The sequence below is a fragment of the Sylvia atricapilla genome, chromosome 1 (genome assembly GCF_009819655.1).
Source record: "Sylvia atricapilla isolate bSylAtr1 chromosome 1, bSylAtr1.pri, whole genome shotgun sequence".
Classification (NCBI taxonomy): Eukaryota; Metazoa; Chordata; class Aves; order Passeriformes; family Sylviidae; genus Sylvia; species Sylvia atricapilla.
In genome coordinates, this window is record NC_089140.1 from 88026213 (window position 1) to 88053089 (window position 26877).

A 26877-nucleotide genomic window follows, 5' to 3' on the forward strand; every position below is an offset into this window, starting at 1 on the left:
TCCTTTTTTAAGGGCTCAACTACTAGCCACAGAATGACTCAAATGATAAAAAGATCAAAGTTTCAGATTGTCAAAATTCAGTGTATTGATTCGGAGTTAAACTAAGCTGCAAGCTTTAAAAGTCAGCAAGGCCAATTCACAAGCTGCTTTACAGGCAGCCAAGAGCAAAGAGAAGAGAGGGTGAGGTGTAGCAAGGAAGTTGTGTGCTGATGGGAGCCCTTCTGACAGGAGGTTGCAGTATTGGAGCTGCACTGATTAAAACGTCAGGTGGTGTGGATGTAAGAACTTATGGACTAAAGAGAAAAGAAAACATTCCTGTGTGAACAGTGTGCTTGGAGAGAGGAAGGAGAAAGAACTTTAAGCCACATTTAAAAACAAGAATTTTATTACTTTGGAAGGTGTGTGTGACAAAGATTCTCAAAACAAAGAAATAGCATCTCTGTTAAGTCAAAATGGAGTTTTATGGATGACTGGGGTTAAATTTCTGTGGCAGGAGTTATAATTACATGCTGAAGACTAGATGGGTTAGTTGGGTTAGTTTTCAAATGATGGAAGAAAGAGCAGAAATTTTGTTCTTTGAAGGGAGAGAAAAATGAGAGGTTTGTGTAGGTGTTTAACAGCACAGTGGTGTCTTTGTTAATAAGATTTTTGCAAATTTTAGTGGCATATGGATAATGCTGCAGTATCCATATAGGAGTAAGAATAATAGAAAGAACATTTCCTGGTAACATTAAATGCTTTGCACTTGTTCTCCTGAATATTTTGGATAGGCACAATATTTGGGGGCATCTGCCAACAAGGAACACCTTAAGAAGCAAAATTCACAAACAGGATATAGAGTTTTAAACTATTTTTTTCCTTTTGTTTCTCTCATGCTTCCATGTATAGACAGTACCTTTCTTTCCCCTTTCGTCTTTGTGAGCTGACCACTTCTATTTCTTTCTTATTTCTGCTGCGGCTGGTAAGCTGGTTTGATGCATTCAGCAGTCAAAAGTGCAGTTCTCTGTGCATTTGTGTTGGCTGACTAAGCAAAGTGAAAGAGGCTGACTGTGGAAGTGAAAAGGTGATTTACGCTGGTGTCATAGTGTTGTGCAGTAATAAAACTCAGGGATTGTTGGACACACATTATATTGTACAATTATATAATTATAAACAATATAATTGGAGGCAGTTGAGCTTGAATGCAGCAGGCTGTTATTTAGCAATCATCTCTTTCAAGGCTCATTAAACGCAGATTTATATAGAAAACCAAAGCTTTGCTCTATAAAGGCTAACTGTGTGGTGGCATTTATTCCCCAAAACATAGTGCATAGCTCTAAAGCTGTCAACATCTATAATGGATTTACTCAGTGATTGTGAATGAGGTTTTTCAGCAGATATGACAATCCCGAGCTCTTTGCCTTTATTTGAGGCATTGTTTCTGAGAGTTTATTTGCCTGTCTGGTTTGGAAGGCTAAAGAGCCCACACATACACACAGCTGTGATCTTAGATTCTGAAATCTGACGAGCAGGGACACTACAGATGGTAAAGTGTTCAGAAAGGTAACAAAGATCTCTTAACGTCATCCATATTTTGGTCTTACTTTAGCCCTTTAATATTTTGTAGTTCTGAAATGATGAATGAGTTTACGGGGAAGAAAATTAAGAAGCAAAAAGATTTTGTTGCTCCTATCCCAAGGAATTTATTTTTATTACCTGATATAAAATAAGTTTTTTTAAATAAAAACTAAAGATATAACATTTTGTGAATAAAGAAGAAAAGCCACAGAACTGAGAACATCCTACCATGAGAAGATCTGCAGCACATATGTTAGTCCAGTCTGACTTGACCTTTTAATAGTTGGCAGAAGTTTGTAACACAAAGTTGTATTTAAATATTTATATATATAAACTGAAATTTAGGTGTTCAAACATTTTTCTTAGATTTCTTAGTATCTAGAACTCTAACTGATTTTTAAAAAGAGTTGTTAAAGAACAATATAAAAAATTAAGACTTGTTCTTGAAAGGAGAGCCTACAGACCTCCTCTCTGGGTACAACCCTGTGAGAGCACAGCTTGGCAATACCAAGTATCTGGCCCACATATGCTCAAGACACTTTTGCATTTGTTATCATTTCACACATGAATTTTTAGATGCTTCATTTTAATGCCATCCCTGACATGCAGTGTGTTTCATTTCCCTTCCTTCCTTAACTGATCCGTGGGAGCCTGACAGATGAAAGGCTCCTGTGAGTTTTGTCATGCCTCTGTTTGCACAAATGCTCTGCCATGATACAGGTGCTGCATCACTGTTTCCAGAATGCAGTACCTGACCTCAGCAGCTTGTGGCTGTCAGCCTTTTAGCAAGTTACTGCATTTTGCATCACTGGTTTTCACATTGCTGGGTCAGAAATGTGTCTGCACAATAACTGTAGTTTACTTTAATTCACTTATGATACTGGAAAATGTTAATTATTCACGTGTCTGTTATTGTAGATAGAAGTTTTGAATGCATGTAAAGCATTGTGCTGTTGCTGTCTTTAGCAACTGTATCTTAGTTTTAGCCTTTGATGTAGAGCTGTATTTCAGAGCTCTTTTTCTTCCACCACTTCTGACTTGTTTGATCATTTATCTAAATGTGTTAACTTGCAATGTTTCTCAGGATCACATTAGTGAATTAACAAGGTGCAACTTCTTGTAGCATCATTTTTAAAGTTTAAAGATAAAGCATTCCAAAATGCCAGCCATGAGATTCAATATTTCTTCTTTGCTTTTAATTTAATGTTTGCTTTTTTATTAAAAAAAAAAAAAAAAAAAAAAAGTGTGAATTTTCATAGGAGCATAGAGCAGTCTTCACTGGCTCCATTGTAAAATGGTTTCACAACATTATGATAATGGTTTGATAGAAAAGTTTTTGCCTTTTTCCCCTGGCTTTTATGCAAATCTACTCAATCTAACTAGGTAATCTCTTCAGTTTGGGTAGTTGACTTGGCTTGTGGGTTGAGTTTTGGCTTTGGTTTTCTGTGGTTTTTTCAGAAGTCCGTAGATAATGAACCTTAGCTGGCAACAGTCTAGGAAAAGCTTGACCTGCTCATGTTAATGATGTATCTTCTGAGTGCACAAGCAGTGCATAACTCACATCCCCAAACCTTCAATTTCTCAGTTCCATTAAACTCTTTTTAAAACAAAATACTGCGTTATGTTGATCAACACTGCCTTTTTTGTTTCTATCTACAGTCCTCTCGGATAAATCACCAGTGGTCTCCTGGTGCTCTTGATGAAAGAAGCAGTCCTTATCTGGTGCTTTACAGAATTTCATGGCTAGAAAACAGTGCAATGTGAAAATTTATCTTGGTTAATCACTATAGTATAGTATGCAGGCTTCCCTGATTTAGGAAATATTGAATTTAGACTCCAAATCAAGAGCTCATTTTTTCCACATCTGTTTTGCCTTTGAGGTACTTTTTCCTGCTGTACCACAGCTATGAAACAGGAATTGCTGTATCACAGGGTTTTACCCCCCTATGGATGGCAGAAAAGAGAAGCAGCATCATGGGATTTCTCTTATAATTCACGATAGCAACATCTCCCCAAGGTGCCTGGTTCCTTGGGAGCACAGACATGGCAGTCTCCGCCACAGGGATCCCACATTGTCTTTGTTTTGTGTGACTTTTGCTGTCTATGTGTCCTTCCCATGTAGGTGAGCAGATTATTCTTTGGGACATGCAGTTTTGCTCTGTTTATCCCTTCATGACTGGGTCATTGGGAAGCTCTGTGCTGGGAAAGAGCAGTAGCTAAACAAGCCTTTGTCTTTAGAGGCACTGGGATATCTGAGCTGTTGTTGTTTCCTGTACTTGAAACAATAAATTGATATCTTGCCTCAGACATTAGGGAGTAATAACTTAGAGCTGAGGGTCTTTAAATTGTTAATTGAGGGAGAATTAAACAACACATAACAACATATATACAGTAAATGTAAAACAGCCTTAAGAGGAAAAGAGAATTATACTCCATGCCAAGTAGTTTGCTCACTGAGAAAATTACATTTTTTGAAGTTTTAACTCTTCTAAGAAATTGGATATTGGTTTGTGTGACTTGCACGTTTTTCCAATTGTATTTGTATCAGCTTTCATATAGTACATTTCCTACTCTGACGGTTTAGTCCAAAGATAAAATATTCCCTGTTGTAAACAACCATATTGCAGACAAACAGCAAAGAGCACAACTAATAGGATTCGCTCACAGATCTTTTCCATGATTAGTATTGCGTAAGTGTCTGTTGTGCGTGGAAAGGTGATGGTCTTTTGAAAGAAGGAAGCAAAGAGAAGATTGAGTCATGAACTCCATCTTCATGTTAGAAGAATGTTTTCAGTTCTGCATATAAGGAAATGTGTTTGAAACGGAAAGAAGAAAAATGTTGCATGTTAAACCTCGTGAATTTTCAAGCTAATTTTTAAAATCTAAATAAAAATGTATATCAATGATTGAATATGTCACTAATATATATCCGTTACACCAATTTTGATTCATAAACCTTCCTCTAAACAAAAATGCAAATACAGAGAAAGAAACTATAGATTTAAAACACAAAGAGTAATATTCTTAAAGAAATTATGGATATTAAAGCATTAAAGACTTTAGCAAATATATAGCCTTCAGACTTTAGCAACTATATTATGAAGATGAGATAGATATGCCAGTGTTTATTCTGCCATTTATCTTTCAAATGTTTTCAGATCCTCATAGAACGAGACTGTGAAAGCCCTTCTCAGTCATGGCTCTTACTATGGCAGGGCCTGCTCAAATGCCTGGACCACCTGCTAAAGCCCACAGGATTTGTGCACCTTCAGGGAAATGTACAGAGAGACCCTTCTGAGATCAGCAGGCGACTAAAGGAGCTGGTTTCATTTCCTATTCCTAATAGTTCCAAAGACAGAGATTTGACTGTTTTTGAGGCCCTAATGCAAATATTACTTCAAAGATATTCAAGGCATGGGATATGTAAAGTAAAGTGAACCCCTTACAGGGATGAGGGTGGAGAATCAGCTTTGAGTTGTTCATCTGAAAGCAGTGGATACATTTAGTCTGAGCTGCAGAACGTTGTCCAGCTGGCTTAAAGTTCATATCTTTTAATTATTGAAATGTTCCCTAGGAAAACTGTTCTAATAGCAAACAAAGCACAAAGGAATGTGTAACTTTTCTCTTGCATGAAGGTGTACGTGCATGACAAAGCAATTTGCTTGCAGGCAATAGCAGAAAGTTGACGGTCTGCATTTCTTTCCTCTTCATACCATGCAAGTATGCTGTGACAGAATTATTCCTGAGGAAATTTTCTGATGCATTATTAAGCAAAACTGCTGGTTTGAACCATGCAGCGTGTAACAGTGTTAGATTTTATTTTCTTGTTTGCACTTACCTACGTGCAAACATGGTTCACCACAAAACAAACAAACCATGGAAATAATCCCCTGTCTCAAACATCCCCTCTCCCAAACAACTACATTTTAATTTTTTTTTCTGCTTCTAATATCCTAAAATATTGATGGATATCATTCTAGCCCAAGGCAAGAAAAGGGGGCTTGGAGGATATCTTTTGCCATTCAGGCACTACTATATTAACTCCCTATCAAGTTAATGGAAGTTCTGCCACTCAATTGAGTAGAAATGGGATTGAGCCTTTGCTTACTGATCCCATTCTGATGCAGTCGAGTTTCCTGCATCAGTATGACCAACAGAAAAACAGGAAGGCCAACATTAATAGATATTGAGTGAAATAAAAACAGTATCAGGTGTCATAGGTTAAATGATCCTGACTTGTGTGTCTTTTCATAGCTTACTCTGAAAAAAGATTGCTTGTGCTTCTTAAGTGGAGTCAGAAAAAAATGTAAGTCAGCAATGGTGGATTCATGTTTCATGCTTCACTTGAGAGTAAGTTTATAGCACAGAATTTACAGTTCTGTGCACCAAAAGATGGAGATTGTGTGTTGTATCCTTTTAAGCTCACATTCGTGTTATATTGGTCATGCTAGTAGAGAGTTGAAGCTGTTTTCTTTTCAAGAATTACTAGCGTTATAAATATGTTCTACATACATTTATGAGTGTTGGATGCATCTAATTTCTGCTTGCTTTCTAGCAAATGCAGGCTGATAGGGACTCTTGTTTGTCTTGCTTTATAGCTCAAGAAATTTCAGCAAAATTCTTCAAGATCTCAGGTTGAGTGAATATAAGAGGTCTAAATACTTGACAGCTATGAGTTTTAGAGAGCTGATTTTATAAAAATGCAATGGATGTTATGGTACTGTTGGCAGAAAACGGACTCCTCATCTCCCTGACAGTCTTTTCTTTTTTCCATCCCCTTCTTTTGACTTTTCTCTGAGAGAAAAAAATACATAGAATGGAGCAAAGATGAAAAGTGGAAGTAAAGGAAGTAAAACATGTCTTGTTTTCTGGTCTTTGCAGGTTTATTCAAAGGGCATCATAAGAATTGATGCATACCAATTTTTTAGAATCAGTAACCTCTAGGGATTTTTGTGCATCTTTCTGAGACACTTCTTAGAGCCAAATGCTGGAACCGAATGATCACCGTATAAATGTTGAAATGGTCACTGATTGGGGAATGAAAGTTATGTGTTCATATTTGAACAGAAAGTGAATAGAAAATTTTGGGATCCTAAGTTGTCTGGGGTGCTAAACTTCTTTTTGTCCTTCCTAACAGAAATCCATGATTTGTTAGCCTATTCTAAAGAGGGCAAGACTTATCATGAGTGAAAATGTGTTGCTTCATATTCAACAGGTCAAGTTTTCTTTGGATTGAGGTGGAACTGTGGCTCATGGACATCTGATGTGATAGGTAAGTTGAATTTGACCTATCTTATTACATTATTATCACATGACAAATATTGATTTTGATTATGCTAATGTAAGTGCAATTTATTTTCTTTCTTATTTTGGATTTTTACCAGTAGCAGTGGAATTCAAATTTGCCTCTCTTTCCATTTCTCCCAAATGACACTTCAAGTACGAAGTTTAAATTATTATAAATGACCATTTTTTTTAGAGTTAATATTCATCAGGAGCTATTTAACAACAAAAAAAGTAACTTCAATAAACCTTATTTCTTGAAATAGCATGCTGAGCTATTCCACTGTAAAAAAGGATATTTGGGCTTATGAGAAGACAGTTCAGAAGATGTGGTGTAATTGATGTGTAGCCCATTGCATTAATAGATAAGTGTTTGAGTGTAGTAATGGTCAACAGCATTAAATTATTTAATGGCACTGTTTTCTCTTTGGCTATTTAATCAAGGTGCAGTGTTTAAAAAAGCAACCCCAGCATGTCACTAGTACACAAAAGTGAGAGTAAAGTAAGGGTAGAGTTTTATATTGTGCTCTTGGCTGAATTTTATTATTCACGGTAATTGTTTAATACTAAGGGCATGCATCTACAGATCTGTTTGGTCTTATGAAACAGCAGTGTGACCAAGCAGCAGTTTTGCTTACCCTGAAGTATGCGAGGCTGCTCCAGTGCTAAAGAAATAGTGAAGAAAATATAAAATAATTTGAGTTAAGGTTGTGTAAGGCTCTAGAAACACTTTGTCATGGGGACATCCACCATGGAAGCTATTCCTGGACGGGTTTTGGCAATCAGAAACAGTTTGGCAAATTGTGTCCTGCTCTGTTTGTGTCAATCAAACAGATGCATTGTAGAAAAGTCTTTAATTTAATTGTAGAGAGTTGAGCTGAAAAAGTTGGAACTGCAACTTAAAGTTGTAATAGAAATTTCTAATTTGTTTTTTAAAAAAGGAAATTATAAATAGTTACTAGTTTGCCATCTCTGAAAATCAGTTTAGGAGACTGCTTAATGATGTCATTTTTCAAGCTGTAAGATAATTTTTCTGAAGTAATCTAGACAAGATATAGATAGATAGATAGATAGATAGATAGATAGATAGATAGATAGATGTAGATATATATTCCTGGTAGGATTTTGAGTCCTATTTACAATACGTGGTTTTGTTTACATTAACTTTTTTATGGCTAGTATTTGAAAATAAAAGTGGAAAAAAAAGTCCATGCATTCTCTATTAGTTTGAACATAATGATAAATTTCTGAAACTTCAGTGCTCATACTTCACAGTTCTCTTTTAATGAAGTTGTGTGGGAGAGAGTTGCATTTCTTTCAACCTGTTTTACTTTGATCACTTCATTCTAGGTATCAAATGTGTTTGAGGGGGTTTAACTTGCATTTTTCATTCATATTGATACAGACCATCAAAGTCAAACTTGTAGTACCAGACTAACACTGGGATGATGAAGAGGCAGTAAATTCAGTGCCAGGGAAGGTAAAACATATTATAGTATTTTTTGTGCCAGAACAGTTTGCCACTCAGACCTGTATCATGCATGGATTGAGCAGCTTCCAAAATGTCAGTACATTGTGATTTACAGCTCATAAATTTGTCCTTTCCTAGATAAAGTTAAGTTTTGTCTGTGTGCATGTAATACCTTGCAATTCATTATACAGGCAAGCACTTAATAGGGTCTGAGCATGAATGCCTCAAATGAGAGGTGCACTCACACTGCAGGAGTGCTTGAGAGAAATCAGTGTTACATATGTGTGTATGTAAATGTGATTGAGAACACTGGATCAAATGGATATATTTTTCCATTGCTATGTTGCCTTTTGTCATGGATTGGATAAATCCATTCTTGCTTATGGGAAGCAGAAGGAAATATGATGCTGTAGAAATATGTGAATTTCTCCCTCCTTGAAGAAAGGGAAGGATTCATGTCAGAGAGCTCCATGAGCTCACCTTTTCAATAGAGTTTTTCTTTCTGGTCTTTGTGGGTGTGTATGAGTATCTGTTATGGAGCATAAAAGATCAAGACATTTCACAGATAGATAGTTACTTAAAAGAGGAAAAATCTAAGAGGTTAATTTTTTCCCTCACTCTGACAGGAGCAAGCATTCAATGGTCTGGAAGGTCTGATCCTGAGGAAATGGAATACAGGTTACACCACAGGTTTAAACCAGAAACAGAGTGACAGAATAACAGTCTGTAACGCACATTCAATGTTGTCAAGCCATGAACACCTTGAAAATTTTTTATAGTAACATAATTAATGTCCTAAAATCCACCAGGAAAACAAATGTCAACTAGTAGATTTGATGTGTATATAGCTCATTCTGTGGGGAGAAGGATAGTGAGACTTTTATTGTTGCAAGAGGAACAGCACTTTGCTGAGAGAGGCAGGCACAAAGGCAACTGTTTCAGGTGATAACATTCCAGCAAGTTGGAAATATGGAACTGAGAGGGAAATGGAGAGCCCAAAAGTGAGAGTTCAGTGGCAGAGGTTATAGCAGAGGAGCTACAGTGAAAAGCTGATGGGCTCAGGAAAGTGAACTAATACTTTAACTTAAAAACATCCTTGGTTCAGTGCCTTGGGTTTCTCTCATTGCTAGTGCTTAATTACTTGTTGTGATGGTATGCCCCATCTTGATTCATTCTGCTTTAATTATCAGTTGCATGGCTTGAACACAGCAAAAGGACAAAGGACATGAAATTCGAGTCATAATGGCCGGGTTCAGACAGGTCCTCTAAGAATGGCAGAAGAGAATAAAATCTGCTGAAGGTATTTGGGAAAAGTTGTTTCTCTGTTAGGGAATTATGCCAGTAAATGGTGTGTGGAGAAAATGAAGGAGCACCATCCACACGTAGTTCAAAAGTACAGGAGAGGTTAACTGTGCAGTGAACATGCACTATATGTTAACTGACCTTTAAAGTTGCTTTGCTTTTTATTTAATTATTAGAATTATTTATTACTGTGATACCATTATTTATTGTTCAGCAGTCATTCATTGGATACTGTCCCCTTCAAAGATGAATTTGGAGTTGAAATAATCAAAATAAACTTTCAGTGGAGACAGAGCTGAAAATGAAGCTATTTATGTTCTGACAGTGTTGTTTCTAATAGAGGGTACTGCAATGTGCAGAGGCTTAGAAAGATGTCAGTAAAAATAACAACCTGACATTATTTGTGCAGTAAATACTGAAGACTGGAAGCTGGTTTATTAATTTATTTTTTTTAATGTGTGGGTTGTTTGTTTCAGTTTTAGTTCATGCTAATCTGCTTGATATCTCATTATCATTCTCCTTTGGTTTCATGGCAGTCTACCAGTTTATGTTAATGGATATTTCTTTATCCAGTCTCATAAGGTCATCATTTCAAAATGGTAACTTAGGGTAGATGTTTACATAAGTTAATATCTCTTCTCATTTAATATGGGCACAATGAAAAACTGAAGATCACTTACTTTCAACAGATTGTACTAATAATATTATGCAGTTTTTTGAGAATAAAACGCAAAATTCAAAGTGTATTTAATTTGATATCTAATCAGAGTTCATGAAAATAATATAATTATTTTTGTTTAAAAAATATTAAAAGCAGACAAACAAAAAAATCATGACCAGTGAGGATTAGGCCAGTTAAAGAAAAGCAAAACCTCTTCTTCAAAAAACCTCCAGAGCCAGAATTGGCACAAGTATACTCACTGCTGCAAATATCAAGGTACATAGGTCTTAAACAGCTGTTATGGAGTGAACATGTGCTTTAAAAAATGTGTGGGTAGATGGGGGGTGGAAATGGTTGCTGAATTGCTCAGGTGGCTTGAAGTGACTACATGAGCAAGTATATAATTTGTATGAGGAATGTTGGCCAGCTCTTGGATGTAAGTGAGGAATCCTCACCCTGTGAATGGTCCACACAGTGTTGGCTGGGTTGCAGAGGCAGGAAACTCACCTCTGCTAGGGTCAGGAGCCATGGTGTCAGCTGTTAGTCCATTTATTGAACAGAACTGGAAAACAGTACGGCCTCACCAGTAGGTGGATTGCTCTTGTGCTGTAGCATTGGAAAAGAGGAATATTGGAGAGCAGAAAGAAAGAGAAAAAGATATGAAGTGATTCTTGCATGACTGGGTTTATGCATGAAACTTGTGTGTGTTTTCTCAGCAGTATCTCGTCCTGTGGAACAACATACTAAACTAGCTGATTGTCAGCCAGGAGGGAGTCCTTGCTGTTCTCCCTACTTTGTGGCATCAGACATGGATTTTGGAGCAAGGCCAGGGTTATATTTTAATAAACAAGTGGAGTTGTCTGTATTTTCTGCAATGAGGGCATCTACAGCACTTTTGTCTCTCATCATGTTGGCTAGGAAGGACATATTTTACAGTGGCTATTCTCTGATGTACTCTTCCACACGTCCCTGCACTCAGACCTACACATGTAGCAATATTTGTACTATACTGAATTAGCAAGAGATCCTCTATGAAACTTTGGTGTCTGCTCTAGCAGTAATTTTAAAGGGAAGAAATAGTATCAAATCTTGTAGATTTCATTTCCTGCTCAGTTCACCACAGTGCAGGAGAAATCTTCCTGAATGGTGGATAGTGTACTTCACCTTTTCTCAGTCCCCACTCTGCTGCCTTGCTACTGAGGTTATTCTGAAGATCCTTTGAGTTTGGCTGGTTGTTCATGCCATGGCTCAGTGAAACAGAAAGCTTTCTTTCTTGAGACCTTAATGAAACTTAAACATGGACTGAAATGCCTTTTGCTGAACAATCACATAAGCATGAGCAATAATTATAATGTGGCCTTAACTGTTATCATAAAACTTAACTTTGTGATAAATATTCTGGTTTTGAAAATTGAATACATTTTAAAAGCTCTAGCATTCATTACACATATATGTCCCATGTATACATCATGAGGAAATGTCATTTTACAAGTTGCTACAACCACTTGATCATTATCCTTCTTGTGCTCTTTCATTAGTTCATGGTAGGAAAAAAATCTAATGTGCTATGATATTTTCGTGCAATTTGAGAAATCAGAATATGCAAATAGATATATGACTTGTTTTCTGTAACTGCATTGAAATTTGCTCTCTGCAGCTGGAGAAGAAGAGAGCAACTGTGGGAGCATATGTGTTTGAAAATGTGTAATTTCACAGTGTGGCAGATTTGGTGTGTAACAGGAGGGTCTTTCCCAGCGTGGTTGTTCTTGTGAATAAGGCTTTTCTTGACCTGCTGCTTCTCTTGAATGCCAACTCACTTTTGCAAACCTCAGAGTAAGGGATGGGGGAACTGGAAGCTCAGGTCCTTCTGAGCTTGTGGCATTTATATTGTGAGACAGTTGAGATCGAGTTCATTTTGCTAAACTGCTCACCCATAATGGATCTGTCACAGCGACTTGACAACATATTTGTATCCATTTTGGACAGCATTTGCTGCTCAGCGCTCTCCCTGTGAAAGTTTCTAGCAGACCACTCCGAGTCACTGTTAGTAACCCTTCCTCTCCCCCTCAGAATACAGCTATCCTTTCCACAGGTTGGGATTGCCTGATTATCCTTCCCATAGGCTTAATAGACATTCATCTGTTCCAGCCATGCTTTATCTTTGAATTGGTATCAAGTAATGGAGAGCACCTCTTAATTTGATCCCAATTTTCTCTTGCTCAGCTGGCATAAATATGGCCCAGCCAAATAATGGGAAAAAAATGGTTTTTTATGTCAGAAATTCTACTGGTGTTTTTTTTTCTCTGGAATTAAAAACTTGTTTGAGTTTCTGGTTTATTAGTAATTTTCAAAGCATTTCTGGTTTGTTTCTGGTGTAAATATGTGGCAGGGCTGGTGGAAAGGAAAATAATGGTATCTCATAAACAGAAAATCTGACTTTCCTGCCAACTGTGTCTGGGAAATCAAGTTATCTTTCAGAGATTGGAGTTGCTAACAAATGGAGAAATAAATGACTGCTTTTTCATATCCAACCACTAATGCTGAAATTATGTAAGTGTATTTAACTCCAAGTTCTAATTCAAGATTGGGTGTCTTATTCTCCTGCAGACTTAGTTGAACATGAAATATAATTTCAGTCTTTGTGGTGCAAGAGGATATTTTTCCCTCTCCCTTTCTCTTCACCCAACAAGAGAATTTTTTCCAGTTCAAATCACTGAATAAACCTGCAGGAAGAAATCCATTTCTAAATATAGTAAGCTGAGCTATAGGCATTGCCAAGGCCTGGGGAGACAAGTGAAAATGAAACCACTGACTCTTCGCTACTAATTCATCCCCTGGGTCTCTACTTTCCAGATTTCTTTTTCTTCCTTCCTCTCCTCCTTCTCTGCTTTTCTCCTTCAGCGCTGCTTTCTCCTTAACAATAGTTATATAATGCTGTCCCTCCATCAGGATCCATCCTATATAGTACAGCTTATATATGTATTAGTTGATCTGTTCAAATTGTACCCTTTCAGTTCACTTTAGAGACTTTTTCCGAGGTTGAGTTCAAACAAGCAGTGGTTTTCCCAGAGAGGGCCAGCTCTCACAGCAATGACCTGGTTCCAGGTCAATGCATGGAATTTAGGTTTAATACCATGTTCTAGTATTTTCCTTCTCTGACCTACATGGCCCTGTCTCTAATAAGATGGCATCTAAACTACTCTTTCTGTGTTTCCTGAGGCAGATGGAAATAATAGCACTGGCCAAAGGGTAATGCTCAAAGGCATGTTTCTTTTAAAAACAGACACAAGTTCAATGAATTCTGCCACCAAAGTGTGGCAGTTGAAAGTTAACTAGCAAGAGAGAGAGAAGCTCACTTCATTCTCAACAAGGTCCATTTAGCAAAGCTGATTTTTTCATTGGCATAAATTACTGCAATAAATAAATAAATTCTGTCTCTGGTGCTTCTTTGTGGCATGTTGGGTTTTTTTGCAACGCTCTCTCCTAGAGCCGTCTGTGGCTTTCTGATACTTGCTCTTGGTCTTCGATTACCTCCCCTTGAAAATGTGTGTTGGAGACAGCCAGAGCACTTGACAAATCCACTGCTCTTCAGAGAACTTTCCAGCACTTCCAGTGTGTATGTTAACTGTAAAAGCTGAAATGAAATACCTTGGGCTGCACTGACCTCATCATCTGTTTTTTAAATAGCATCTCCATCCCATAAATCCTCTTAGAGATAAATTAAAAATGCCTGTAGAAGAGATATAGCCTGAATGTAATAATTAAGCAGGTGCTAAGAAGCAGACTATTATTCATATATCTGGGTCTTGTATGATAAAAGAATTCTAAAAGTTATTACTTCTTGAAGAGAGACTTGACTGATCACCATCTCCAGCTGCCAAAGCACAGGATTGAGTAATTGGAGAAAAATCTTCCGAAAGGGGCCAACCATCGTCACAGCAGAAGTTTCCTTCTAATCAAATCAGTTTTAGGAGTAGCTTCTTCCTTGCTAGGTAGTACTAATTACATTTTTTTGTCTGAATGCTGAATGAACTCTGAAGGGGCAAAAACCTTCTCTGAGTAAAAGTTGTAGGTGAAAACAGCATTGCTTCTATACCAGTGTCATTTAAAATCCATTTTTAGTTATGCCTAGAGGATGAGAGCTATTTAACCACAAGCCTGTGGTTAAGCAGTGGTGTATCAGAGACTGTTGTTCACAGCTCATTCAAACTGAAGATTATCAGTTGAGACTAATCTTGCAAATGAACAAGTGTGCAAAAATACTGATACCATGTTTAAAATGGAAAGTGGAGGCGAAACTAGGACATTTATGTAGTGTGGCAGTAAATTCAGATATTTAGCAAGCAGCTTCTGTAGTAAGTTTGCTATTTTCTATGTAGGGAAAGTAGTCAACTGGGATTTTTATTTTGTTTGAGTTTTTATTTTTTTCACTTTCTAAACTGCTTCTCATGAAATTATGATCACTTCCAATTTGGAAGCAGAAATACCACACAGGGAATAAAAAGCCTCAGCTGCTTTTTCCAAATGAAATAGCTGTGTCTAAAAGGACTCTGCCTAGACAGCTTCCAGAGGGTTGCAGAGCTGGCTCTGTGTGTGCTGTGCTGGAGAGAGAAGAGCCTGAAGCCTGGGTAACATGGGTTTTCCTGAAAAGTCGGTGGCTGGAGAGATTTCAAATGCTTGATTGTCTTCAGAATAAAACATTTATTGATAAATTAGGGATTGATAAATATTACTTTAAACCTGGGTGTGAAATCATGAAAACATCACTGCAGAAGGACCTGTCTGATGGCTGTGATTGCTCTATCACCCATCAGCCGCGTGTCCCAGCTGCTGGATTGGAAGCAATTTGGGACAGATAAAAGGAGTGCCGGTGTGTTTTGTGCTGTGGCTGGCACAATGAGGCCCCACTGCTACCTGGCTCTGCTGGGCACTCTCAGTCTGGGAGCATTATAACAGCTTGGAAATTTGTAAAATGCCCAGACAAGATGTTCAGATAAAAAGGGTCCTGGAGCAGTGTGAAATTGAAAAAGCTTTTGCGAGATTTCCCAGTTAAACATTTGCTGCTCTCCTGTGATGTTTCATCCTTGCAAAAATGTACTTTCTCATAAAAATAAGAAAGTAGACATTTCTTTCTTTCTGCAGAGAATAAACATGAATGCAAAGTCACAGTCAAGCCTCATTCAAGGTGGATATTTTCCCCTTTCCAATTTTCACATTCTTGAAGACATCATTTTAATTCATTATTATGCAATATGTTAAAATCAACAAAAGAGAAACACCCTTGAGCATTTTTTGATTTACAAAATATATTCTTTCAGATATATATTCATTTGTTCTGGATCTAGTTATGGCATTCTCCGTTTTATGAGTGGAATCTCAAACACTCTGGAAGCCTTTTTTTCATATAATTTTGTATGAAAATAAGAGGTGGAAATTCCAAGGTGGAAAATTGTTTAAATTACTCCAATATTTCTTTTGAATCTTGAAATATTTAAGATTGTCATCAGTATATGAATGAGCTTTTTTCTTTTGAAAGTATTTCCTTTATTTGTAAAACAAGAACTCACTATTTTTTATTGTTGGGATTAGCTTTTGTAAAAAAACGAGAAAAAAATTAAAGCATGAGAATGATATATCAGTTTCCTTGTTATCAGGAGTTTACAGTTTATCACTCTATAACTTGCAATGTAGTAGTTTTCTCCACCAATCTCACAGTGCAAATCTGTGAGTCAGCAATTAGAAATATTTGCAGTATTTTCCTCGTAAAATGTCTAGGCGTTGATGACTGTCTCTCCCATATGTACCTCTGCAGTTGCCTGAGCATTTGAATTAGAGCTACATCCTTTAACTCCCCCATAGTGTCACCCATTGACTTGGGTGGGACCACAGCAGCAGTCTTGAAGAACCTTCTTTTTTCAATGACTGGCAGTGTAGTAGTGTAGGGATTTGAAGGAGGCTGAGTGCACCAATAAATTTGATTTGCAGGAGAAAAAAATTTGGAGTAAAGCTTGATAAAATTGAGTGGTTGACAGCAGTTATTTGATTTCCTTAATTAAGTCCCTGACATCTTTGCATAAGGATGATGCAGGAAGCATAAGTCAAGCCTAATTGCTTGTAGCACTCACCTAAGACTAATAAAGTGTGGGAAGAACATAACTCCTCCCTTCCTTCCTCCCTTCCTTCCTCCCTTCCTTCCTCCCTTCCTTCCTCCCTCCCTTCCTTCCTCCCTTCCTTCCTCCCTTCCTTCCTCCCTTCCTTCCTCCCTTCCTTCCTCCCTTCCTTCCTCCCTTCCTTCCCTCCCTTCCTTCCCTCCCTCCCTCCCTCCCTCCCTCCCTCCCTCCCTTCTAATGAAATTAATAAAATTAACCCAAGTTTCTCACTTCTAGGGCTGAAAGCCATCAGTAGGAATATCCATGTCCTTTTTTCTGGCTTGGGTACCTGCAAGGGATCACTTGCAAAAACCCCATATCTGGGAATGATCAGTGTAGGGGAAACAACAGTTGCCTATGTGAAGAAGGATTGTATTGTATCTTAACTGTAGTTAAATGTATGCATGTCTATAGGAGCATTTCTCTTGGCTCAAGTTGTCTCCTACATGTACTTCTAAGGCTGGAGATACTGCAGTGTGTGGCATGTTTGTTTGGGTTTTTTTTCCTTTGAAGGTCTGTAGAGCTGTTCTAAGAAAGAAAAAAATACAATATATTTAGGTATATTAATTATTTCAATACATTGAAAACACTTTTAAAGCGTGCGTTTCACAGTCAATGATGTTTTGTATACTCCAAAATTGTTAGCAGAACTGAATGTGAGCTTTTTTTTTGAAGTGATGGAGAGGTTGAATACCCTCCTTTCTTTGCCTTCCAAAAGACTATATTGCTTTTAATTAGCTGTAGTCTTTTTGCTAAGTAGAATGAAATTTCCCAGCTGTGTAGGAGATGTGGGCCAGCAAAAGGTCTTGGAAGCTGGAAGCACTGAGGCTGTTTCCAACAAAAGCGTTCATGAGCCAATCTCATGTTGTGAGTAAAATAGCAGCAAAGTGTTTAGCTCTGTTTGCAAATCTGGACTGCAACCATATCTTTCTTTGGCTGAAACGTGCTGTTTCTGGCTTTTAAACTTAACTGTAATAAAACATTATTATTGAGAATTTTCATATTTCCCAGTGCAATTACACACTGTGATCTGAGCAGCAGTGCCATTCCTGTATTTACCAGGAATATCAGCTAGTGTTTTCACTTGATCCTTCCCTGATGCTTGCTTGGCGAGTTAATTTGGGTCTTTCTCTAGAATTATTCATGGAAGATCAAATGGTGAAATCAGTGAGGCCCCTTCTGCAAGCTGGTGGCCTTTTACTGTGTGCATCAATTACATTTTCTGCTCTGTTGCATAGATTGTGCTAGAGCTGCACTCAGACTGAGACCACGCAGCCTCCTCATGCCTACAGCTGATTTTACTGTGTGTTGTAACTCACGCATAAGTGGACTGCATGTTTAACTTCTCAGTTACTTTTTGCCATCTAGGACTTCATTTGGAAACACGAGCTGGAAAAAAGGGTGGAGAGTGATATAGCTTTTAAATTTTGCTTCTGAATTATGATTAGATTTTGTCTCTTTTTTTTGTTGAGCTTAGTTGAGCTACTTAAAATAGCCACATGCAGTTATTTAGCACTTCTGCACAGAAAGAGATGCCGCTTAAGTACGAAAATCAACTACCACATTCTCTCAGGTGTGCAATCTCATCATGGCAGAAACAAGATAAATGCTACATTTCAGAATATCTTGTAGGAAAATAGCAGTATAGAGCAAATTCCTTAATATCCTTCTTAACACCTAAAGCACATTGATTGAATGCTCAGGGTTTTTTTAATGTCCTATTTAATATATGATTCTACAGTAAAAGAAAGGTACACTATTCTGCTGATTTAATAGCTCCATGAGCATTACAAATGTTATTTTAATTTACCCTCTGCGTATCTACTTATACAGGATTAAGTACTCTTTGACTTTAAGCAAATCATTGGAAAATGTTTTTCTCAGTTTCTCCTGTTTTCTTAGTAATAAAAGCACTGTAATCCTAAAACAAGTGTGGTTTTCTTACTCTACAGTTTGAGTGGCAGAAATCAGGTGCTAGCATGTCAAAGACAAATCATTCGTGTATATATATGTGTTATCAGAATGTTTAGTTCTCTAGTTCTTTTACGTCTTAAAACCTTAAATTTTTTTTTTTTTTTTTTTTTTTTTTTTTTTTTTTTTTTTTTTTTTTTTTGCTACATTTGTTAAAATATTAAAATGAGTACTTTAAATGTGGATTGCACAGGACTGGCCAGCTGGACTAATCAGACCAAATGATTAAGGGCAGTGAGAGCTAACTCTTGTGGCAAAAAGGTTTAGGAAAACTTAATGTTATAGAGTGATCTTTCTGAAAAGTAATAGATAAAATTTCAGATTTAAATAATAAAAAAAATCATATTTGGAACCAACCTAGAGTAGACATATTGCATTAATGGTACTAAAATTAGCTATTAGCATTTAGACAGTAGGTCTTGGAGCAATGCTGTATATTGCTTCTTGAAAATTTCTCTTCAAACTAAGTAACAGTAACAAAATTGAGCACTAGTAAGAAAGAATAATGAACAGAAAATGTCTTATGCTTGCAAAATCTATAGTGTGTTCATGTGTGAAGTTTGCATGCTGGTCTGGATTTCTTTCTCAAAAGAGAAAGACGGAAATTACAAAAGGAAAAAAGGCCAGCAATTAAGAGTACAACACAACCTACACTTATGAGGAGATGAAGTTCACTGACAGATTTCACATTACAAGAAACATATCTGAACAGTATCTCAGAGAAAATGCAGACTGTTTATTCTGTTTCGTATGGTGCAAGGAATCAGGGTATCAAACACAATTTTTCAACCTGAAAGATTTCAAAAAATTTTAGAACAGTTGGACATTCTTTTGCACAAGCAGGCTGTGAAATAATTTCATGAATTCTTGGCAAAAGCCCCCTGAAGCACTATCACTAAAGGTATAGACAGACTTTGACTTGGTAAGTCCCTTGGCTGTTGAGGAAATATTGCTGCTGTTCCCTCACTTATTTACTCTTTCCTTAGGCATCAGTTGCTTATAGTGGTAGTCAGAGCCAGAGTAGTGAAAAACAGACATTGCATCTGACTGACTTTTCCCTACCAATATCGTGCACCATGCACATACAGGTGTTTTAAAATAAAAATATGTTTTAAGGGCTGTTTGCAGTGCTTATGTGCTTGATTTAGTAGATTAAGGGAACTGCTTTTCTTTAAAATAAAGTATCTGTATATGTTTCCTGAAAAATTACTAAAATCAGAAGTTCACTGAAAGTGTATGCCCAGACAGAAGTTATATGTTATTGGCTAGGGAATATCTGTTATTAGTCTACCAGTCTAGGTGCTGATTGTCTTTATTATCAGCTTCACTATCCTAGTTTTACCTTTTGAGCACACAGGGACCAGCAGTTCTGATGAACAGGGTCAAATTGCATGGAGTACTGTAGAAGATCATTCTCATTCAGGTTGCACAGGACTGTGATTGCTATCCTTTCTGAGAGAAACAATAATGTTTTACAAGACTGATTTTTAATTGCATCCCTTACTTGGGTGCAGAGCAATCTCTGGAGGATGCCCTTTCCCTTCTTAAAATGCAAAAAGAAGCAGTGCAGAATGATCATGTTCAAGGTAGCAGCAGTGTATGTTTGGAAGTTGCTTTCTGGCCTATCTTCCTTGTCTACTTTTAACTGAAGAAATACTGTGTCTGAAACAACCTGGTAAGAAAACAGTGGGTTTTAAAGAGATCTTTCAGTATTGGAGAATAGGATTTTTTATTATTATTGTAATTATACAAAGTGAATAATCATGATTATGGTTTCATAACTTCGAAATGCGGTAACTGAAGTTTTATTCTGTTTTGTGAGCTCTTGGATAAATAAATTGCATGTATCGTATAATTATATTTTATTTCATTAGTAGTATAACTACAGTACATTTAGTATTAATAAAAAACTGAATGCGTGTGACAGGGCTTGAAAGCAAAAGTACTTCTAATTCCCTGGGATTGTGTTTCATTATATACCTTGAATGGAGATCCATGAGCTACTACTAAAGCCTAAATGAAAAAAAACATGTTTATTGTCAATGAGTTTGAGCTTACAGAGCTTCTACTGTGGAATTTTTAAAGGTTTTCAATCTCAAAATGGTTGGCAAAAATGATTGCGTTTGGGCACCTTCTGTTTTCAAGTGTTTTTTGCCAATAGGGCACGATGTTATGTTAGACAAGGGGTAGCTGAGGGGTCCTCTGTTCTCATGTGCATCCACACCCATCTTGGACTTGGGGTTCAGTGCCAGCAAGTCACATATGGCATCACTGATTCTTTGGTTTGAAATAATTTGCTACTAATCCAGTGCATGACCCAAACTGACACTGGAGCAGTAAATACAATAAAATTTTGTGTGGTGTGGGTCCCCTGCACCAGAGTATAGGTGTGGATTGACAGCTCCTAGTGAAAGATGATGCAACTGGGAGGCAGTAGATCATAGAGCTCTGCTGTGGGTGCTGATGTCTAGTGAATTTGCTGAAGACCTGCGCCAGCTACTCTTGGTGATTAGGATTTGCTTCCTTGCATTCCTGTGAGGTACACATGCTCTTCAGAAATTAACTTTCTTCCTTTAGCTGATAATTTTCAGGGTGCAAGACGGTGGGTTGGTTATATCTTCTATTTCATCCAGTCAGACTTGGTCTACTCGGAGTTAAGTTGTCTATGGTGCAGTAAAAGGAAAAAAAATTTTCTCTAGATATCCACTTGTGACATGTTGTCCTGTGGGTTTTTACGCACTTGGGAAGTTCTTGGATGGTATTTGAGTTGAAATTTGGAGGTGGCTCTAGCAGCTTTGTTCCATTGCACTGTAAAACCCTAAACCTTTTTTTTTTTCTTTTCTTTTCTTTTTTTTTTTTTTCTTTGAGAGGAAAAGGAAAGAAATGCAGAATTTATGGTAGTGATTATTCTTCTCTGAGAATTCAGCTTATGGCTGGAAGATTATTTAGTGGCTTATGCCAAGTGGAATAACTGCAGTGGAAGACAGAAAAGCAAGTAGAATATTGATCAAACCAAAGCAGCCTGGAAGGTACTGTTTCATAAAATTTGCTGTCTGAGAAAAAATGTTTGGATATTTCCCCCTGGAAGGTGTCGAGGGACAGAGAGAAAGGTTGGTTAATGTTTTTTCTTTCCTTTGGAAAACATTTTTCATAGGAAACTGAAACATACTTTGAAGGAACTCCCAGCTGAATTTGATAGCTGATGTTTGAGGACAGTAGTTCAAAATTGTGCCCCTTTCTGTCCAGACATTTGAAGCTTTCAGTTTAGAATCACATAATGGTTTGGGTTGAAAGGTCATCTAGTCCAACTCCTTTGCAAGTGACCAAGATCATCTTCAACTAAATCAGAAGATGCTCAGAGCACCTTCCAGTCTGATCTTGATGGTTTCCAGAGAAACCACCCCTCTCTGGGCCACCTGTTCCAGTGTCTCACCAACTCCTTGTAAAAAACTTCTTCCTTATAACTAATTAAATGGATCTAAGTTGGTACGTTTAAGTCTGAAAGCTAAAGTCAGAAGTTCTGAAGGATACCATAAGAATTGTCTTTATAAAACTTTAGTTCAAAAAATGTAAATGCTTACAACAGTTTGAAAAATACCAACTTCTAACTCTTACAGGAGACAAATGCCTCCTAAGCAGTTTTGCCAATGCTCACGTACTTTTTTGGCTGTCATTTTTCAGATACAGTCATATTTGTATGCCTGATAATGCTACAGCTTATGTGGTGGTATGAATTACTCATTCTATAAATTTATGCAACATAGGAAAAACATAGACACCTGATCCTGACTATATTACTCATATATAATATGAATATTATATTTGAATACATATATTCATATATAATATATAGCTGTGTTTATAAGGACTCCTGCAAGGTTATAAACCTCCTTGCAGGTTACAAACTCCCTGTTTCTGTCTGTGGTGTGGTATGAAGGGATGAAAGCACAGCACTGTCTGGCTGCTGGGTTATACTGCAATGCACATTATTGATATTAAATAAGAGATGAATGCACAGCTAATATTTTCCCAGTTCTGCCCTTTCTTGTGTTAAATGGATGAGGTCAGCTCTCCCTGCTGAGGCAGGCTTCTTGGAAAGTCAGAATGGTGTTGCCCAAGTAAGGAAGAAAGAGGAGCTTCAGAACTCTGTTCCTGTTCTGCAGAATACTAACAGAGAAAATATAATATGCCATTACAGGAAGACTTTGTGGCTGATGCTCAGAAAATCTAAGTAGGTTGAAAATTACACAGATGCAACCTTACAGTCTTGCTTTTTAAAAGCAGGACTGTCTGAGAGTCTGTTGAGTATACCAGACTTAGAAAGGAAGCAGCAACAAAAACAAAACAAATAGGCAGTTGTTATGATTCTAACAAAGGCTACATTTGATATTTCACCTGTTGTTTAAGGAGAAAATAAATAACTATATGGAAATTTAATTTATTTCATAGTACTGGTTCTCAATATATCAGGTTTTGTGTCTGAGTTTTATAGTCCATCAGTGACCTAAGTGCTGAAAGAGACCATTAAAAATCTTAAAAGTTTTTAATAGTCACTAGATAATATGATCTGTACTTACTGCAAATGTTCAATTTAATTAAAATCAAAGGCATTTTTTAGAAGCACGAGGCATTAGCAAAAATACAAGTTCTGAAAGCTGTTATTATTTTTTCTCTCTGTTAAATTCTTATCTATAAGGATATACAATATAATTTAATGAAATTTCTCTGATGTTTGAAACTAGAGGTGTAATGCTTTTTACATCTAATTCCAGTTTTTCACCGTGGCATGTAGCATCCAGAAAATAATTTCTGCAAGCTTAGAAATTGTAGTAGTAATCTCCTATAATTTGGTTTCCTTCTGATTGCTCTTATTGGAATACCTGTACATTTTCAGGAAGGATTTAGTAAGAAGGAAGCAATCCTCCCACCAAACTTAATTAATCAGTCCTTTAGGTGACTAATTAGACATGCTGAATTTTCAGTGAGGTGTATTGTTTCACTCTAGGTCTTCACGCCTATCTTACCCAGCTGATATCTGTAAACTGAAAGAGGATGTTGCTACAGTGCATGGTTCCTAATAAAATTCAAATTAAATAATCACCTCAATTATAGATTAAAAACTCAGGTTCAATAGTTATCCAAAGAGCTTCATTGAAAACCCACAGTCATGTAACTACTCCTTTCTCTTTCTTTCTGAATTTATAGCTCTCTCACACAGACATAATTTAGATTTAGTTTAAATGGTGCCCTAAGTTGTTTCCATTATCTCAGCCTGGAGCAACCTGTGTCTATTCCTGGAATATGATTTCATTATTCTTGAACTATGTTACCTACAGCATGCACTATCTTTTCTGCACTGAACATTTTCCAGGAAAAGCTCTTTCGGTTCCTGTTAGTGCTTAGACATTTGAGTCAGCTAAATGTGGAAATAGAAGGACTGTGTCTGATGTATTCATTCCAGTTATGGTAATTGTCTTTGAAGAACATTCTTATTTATTCACAGATTATACCAAGTATTTGGGATGTCCAATCTAATACTAATATCTGATATAACACAGAATTGTGCTGTGTTGTGTAGATTAAGATGGGTACTGGTATTGGGTGGAAGAAGGAACAGTGAATGATTTCATACTCCTGAGTCACTGTCACTACAAGAATACCTATTTTCTGGGATGACATTTCTGGTGAAAAGGTTTGGATTTTCAGAGACTTGATCAAAATAGCAGGGAAATTCCTTTCTCACAAAGGCATTTCATTTTTCTTGTCAAATACCCTTATATGATTTCCCCTTTTGTGATTCAAGCTCAGTTTGATTTGCTGCTGTTATCTGGAAAGTCAGATTTCTATAACATAATGGGAATTCTTTCTCCATGCTTATCCAAAAATGCATCTGTTTGAAGGCTGCAACTATGCAGGAACTCTGGATAGAAGCCTTTGGAGTAAGGGCTAATCTGTGTGGTAGAAGAAGTAAGAGTAAACAACGTATTAGGACGACAAATTATTCACATAATAACCACCTGAAATCAGGGAGTTCTTTAATTCTAGTAAAACTTCTGAATTGTAGTTTTCCTTTTTATTTTGTGTCATAGTGTTTTGAGAATTTGTAGGTACAGCTGAAGTGCTACTGACAACCTGCCTAATGAAAAAGACATGTACTGACATCTGGGTGCTTTCAGAAGAAAATTTTTTCTTGGATTTCAGTGGAGGTACAGTACTAGCAGTGCCTTTAGACTGAAAAAAAAAAAAATTCACTTATTGATCCACAGTACAAGCATAGAATTCTGTAGTTTAGGTTGGAAGGGACCTTTAAAGGTCATGTAGTCCAGCCCTGTTGCTAGGGGCAGGGACATATTTAACTAGACCAGGTTGCTCAGAGCCCACATCCAACCTGCCCTTGAAGACTCGCAGGGATGGGGCATCCACAGCCTCTCTAGGCAGCTTATTCTGGTGTCTCACTACACTTACAATAAAGAGTTTCTTCATAATATCCAGTCTAAACCTACACTCCTTTAGGATCACTCCCCCTTGTCCTATCACTTCCTGCCTTTGTGAAAAATCCAGCTCCAGCTCACTTGTAGGCCCCCGTTAGGTACTGGAGGGTGCTGTAAGGTCTCCCCAGAGCTGGCTGTTCTCCAGGGTCAAACTCTCAGCCTTTCCTCATGGAAGAAGTATTCCATCCCCTCAGCCTCCTTTGTGGCCCTGCTCTGAGCTCACACTGACAGGTCCATGTGAGATTATGCAGATGAGCTCAGCTGGGTAGAGCATGGTGCTAACACTAAAAAGGTCATGGGTTCGATCCCCATATGGGCTATTCACATAAGAGCTGGACTCGATGATCCTTCTGGACCTCTTAAAACTCAGAATATTTTCTGATTCTATGTCTGTTCTATGCTGAGGACCCCAGAGCTGGAGGAAGTTCTCCAGGTGGGACCTCAAGAGTGTGGAGTAGAGGGTTCTCCAGGGGATTGCTCATGGAGTAGAAGGTTCTCCAAGGGATTGCTAAAGCTTTGGCCCTACTGATCAAAGGTGAAGTGCTGAGGCTGGAGCATCCTCTGAGGCTGAGACCTAGCTCAGGAGAATGCAAATGAAGAAAAGGCTGAAGAGCTAATTTGATGTTCTGTCTGTGGCTGGTGTCTCGAGTCTCTGTTGGAACAGGGGTAAGAAAGGAGGGGATTAGAGCTATGTATCAAGGGGATAGTACAGTTAATTGGAAATTAATTTACAGGCAGTGCTAGCAGTCCATCAATGCTGCCATCTGCATAAATGACAGGCCAGATCATTCAAGGCAGAGAGAATTACTTATCCTGGGGCCAGAAGGCAGAGTGCAAATGTGAGACTAGTCCTCTATTTTTCCTACGAGGGCAATCCTATAGAAGCTATAGAGTTTTTCCAAGTGTTCCTTGGATCTGGAATTTCAGATCTGATCACATCCACTGGTTGTTCCTGCTTCCTCTTCCACTTCAGAGAAGGCTGGGCAAAGAGGCAGGAGGGGTGAAGAGGCAGGGGCATAGCCTAGCACTGTAGAGTAGTTGCTGTTGGTTTTTCCAAACACAAATTGCCCAGGGGGCTTTCCCACAGAGCCAGAAAGATTTAAGAGCTGGTGGAGTTCACAGAGCTAACACAGAAACTGATGTTTTATTGTGTGACTGTGTGATTTCCAAAACCCTTTAAGCTTAAGATGTGAAACCTCTTAAGCTACCCAGAATGATGTGCTGTTTGTAAAGATTTATTAGCTTCTCAAAGTTTCCACTCTTTCCCCTCCATGACTCCTGAAGGATTTTGAAAGAGCAAAATGAGTGCAACTCAAAAGTGGACTGGCAAACCTATTTTTCTTACCACCAAAGAAAGAGAAGCAATGGTTGTGCCTGAAATAACTGAATCTGGAATTCTGTCATCTTTGAAACTTATATTCATTGCTGCCCTTTATGTTCACGTCATCTTTCATGAGAATGTGGATAATCATGTACTTGGTGTCTAGTCTCAAGCTGCTTGCCACATATACAGCTCTGTAGGGTTAAACAATAAGAAATTTCCTGTTTCTAGGAAGGCAAGTAGAGCCCTGGTACCTTCTCACATGTTGTATTTACTTCAGTGGTTGGTTTTGACCACGATGTAACACCGAAGGCCCAGCTTCAGTAGGCTGCTCAGGAATGTCCTCGTGACCTACTGACCATGAAGGTAGTATCAAATTAATACTAAGCATGCACACATGTACTTTGCTAAAAGAGACCAATTGATTAAAAGCTGTGTGGGGTGATCAGATGTATTTATTTTGAATTCCTTCTAATTCACTTTCAAATTACAGTGGTTTTTGTTGTTCACTGAAAATTATTGCTCTTTTTTTACCAAGGCTTCTGTTTATTGCAACGATTTTTGTATTTTATTAATATTACTATTATTTACTTAGCTTACTAGGACATAGTAAGGGTTATTTGGGGTTATGGCAAAGAAAAGTAATTACTCTAAATGTGGGAAGATATTCT

General features: G+C 37.5%; 1 protein-coding gene across 4 annotated transcripts in view; it reads left to right on the forward strand.

Moving 5' to 3' along the window:
- LOC136366277 (poly(rC)-binding protein 3-like) overlaps positions 1-26877 on the forward strand; it is a 497612-nt gene that overhangs the window by 190818 nt on the left and 279917 nt on the right. For 2 of the 4 annotated variants that reach the window (XM_066327274.1, XM_066327290.1), the window contains exon 3: positions 6773-6829. The exons of 1 other annotated variant lie outside the window; for it this stretch is intronic. The gene's annotated coding sequence lies outside the window, so the exon portion shown is untranslated. Of the gene's footprint in view, positions 1-6772; positions 6830-9501; positions 9612-26877 lie in introns of all 4 variants that reach the window. One more of the 4 variants, XM_066327277.1, reaches the window with a different exon arrangement.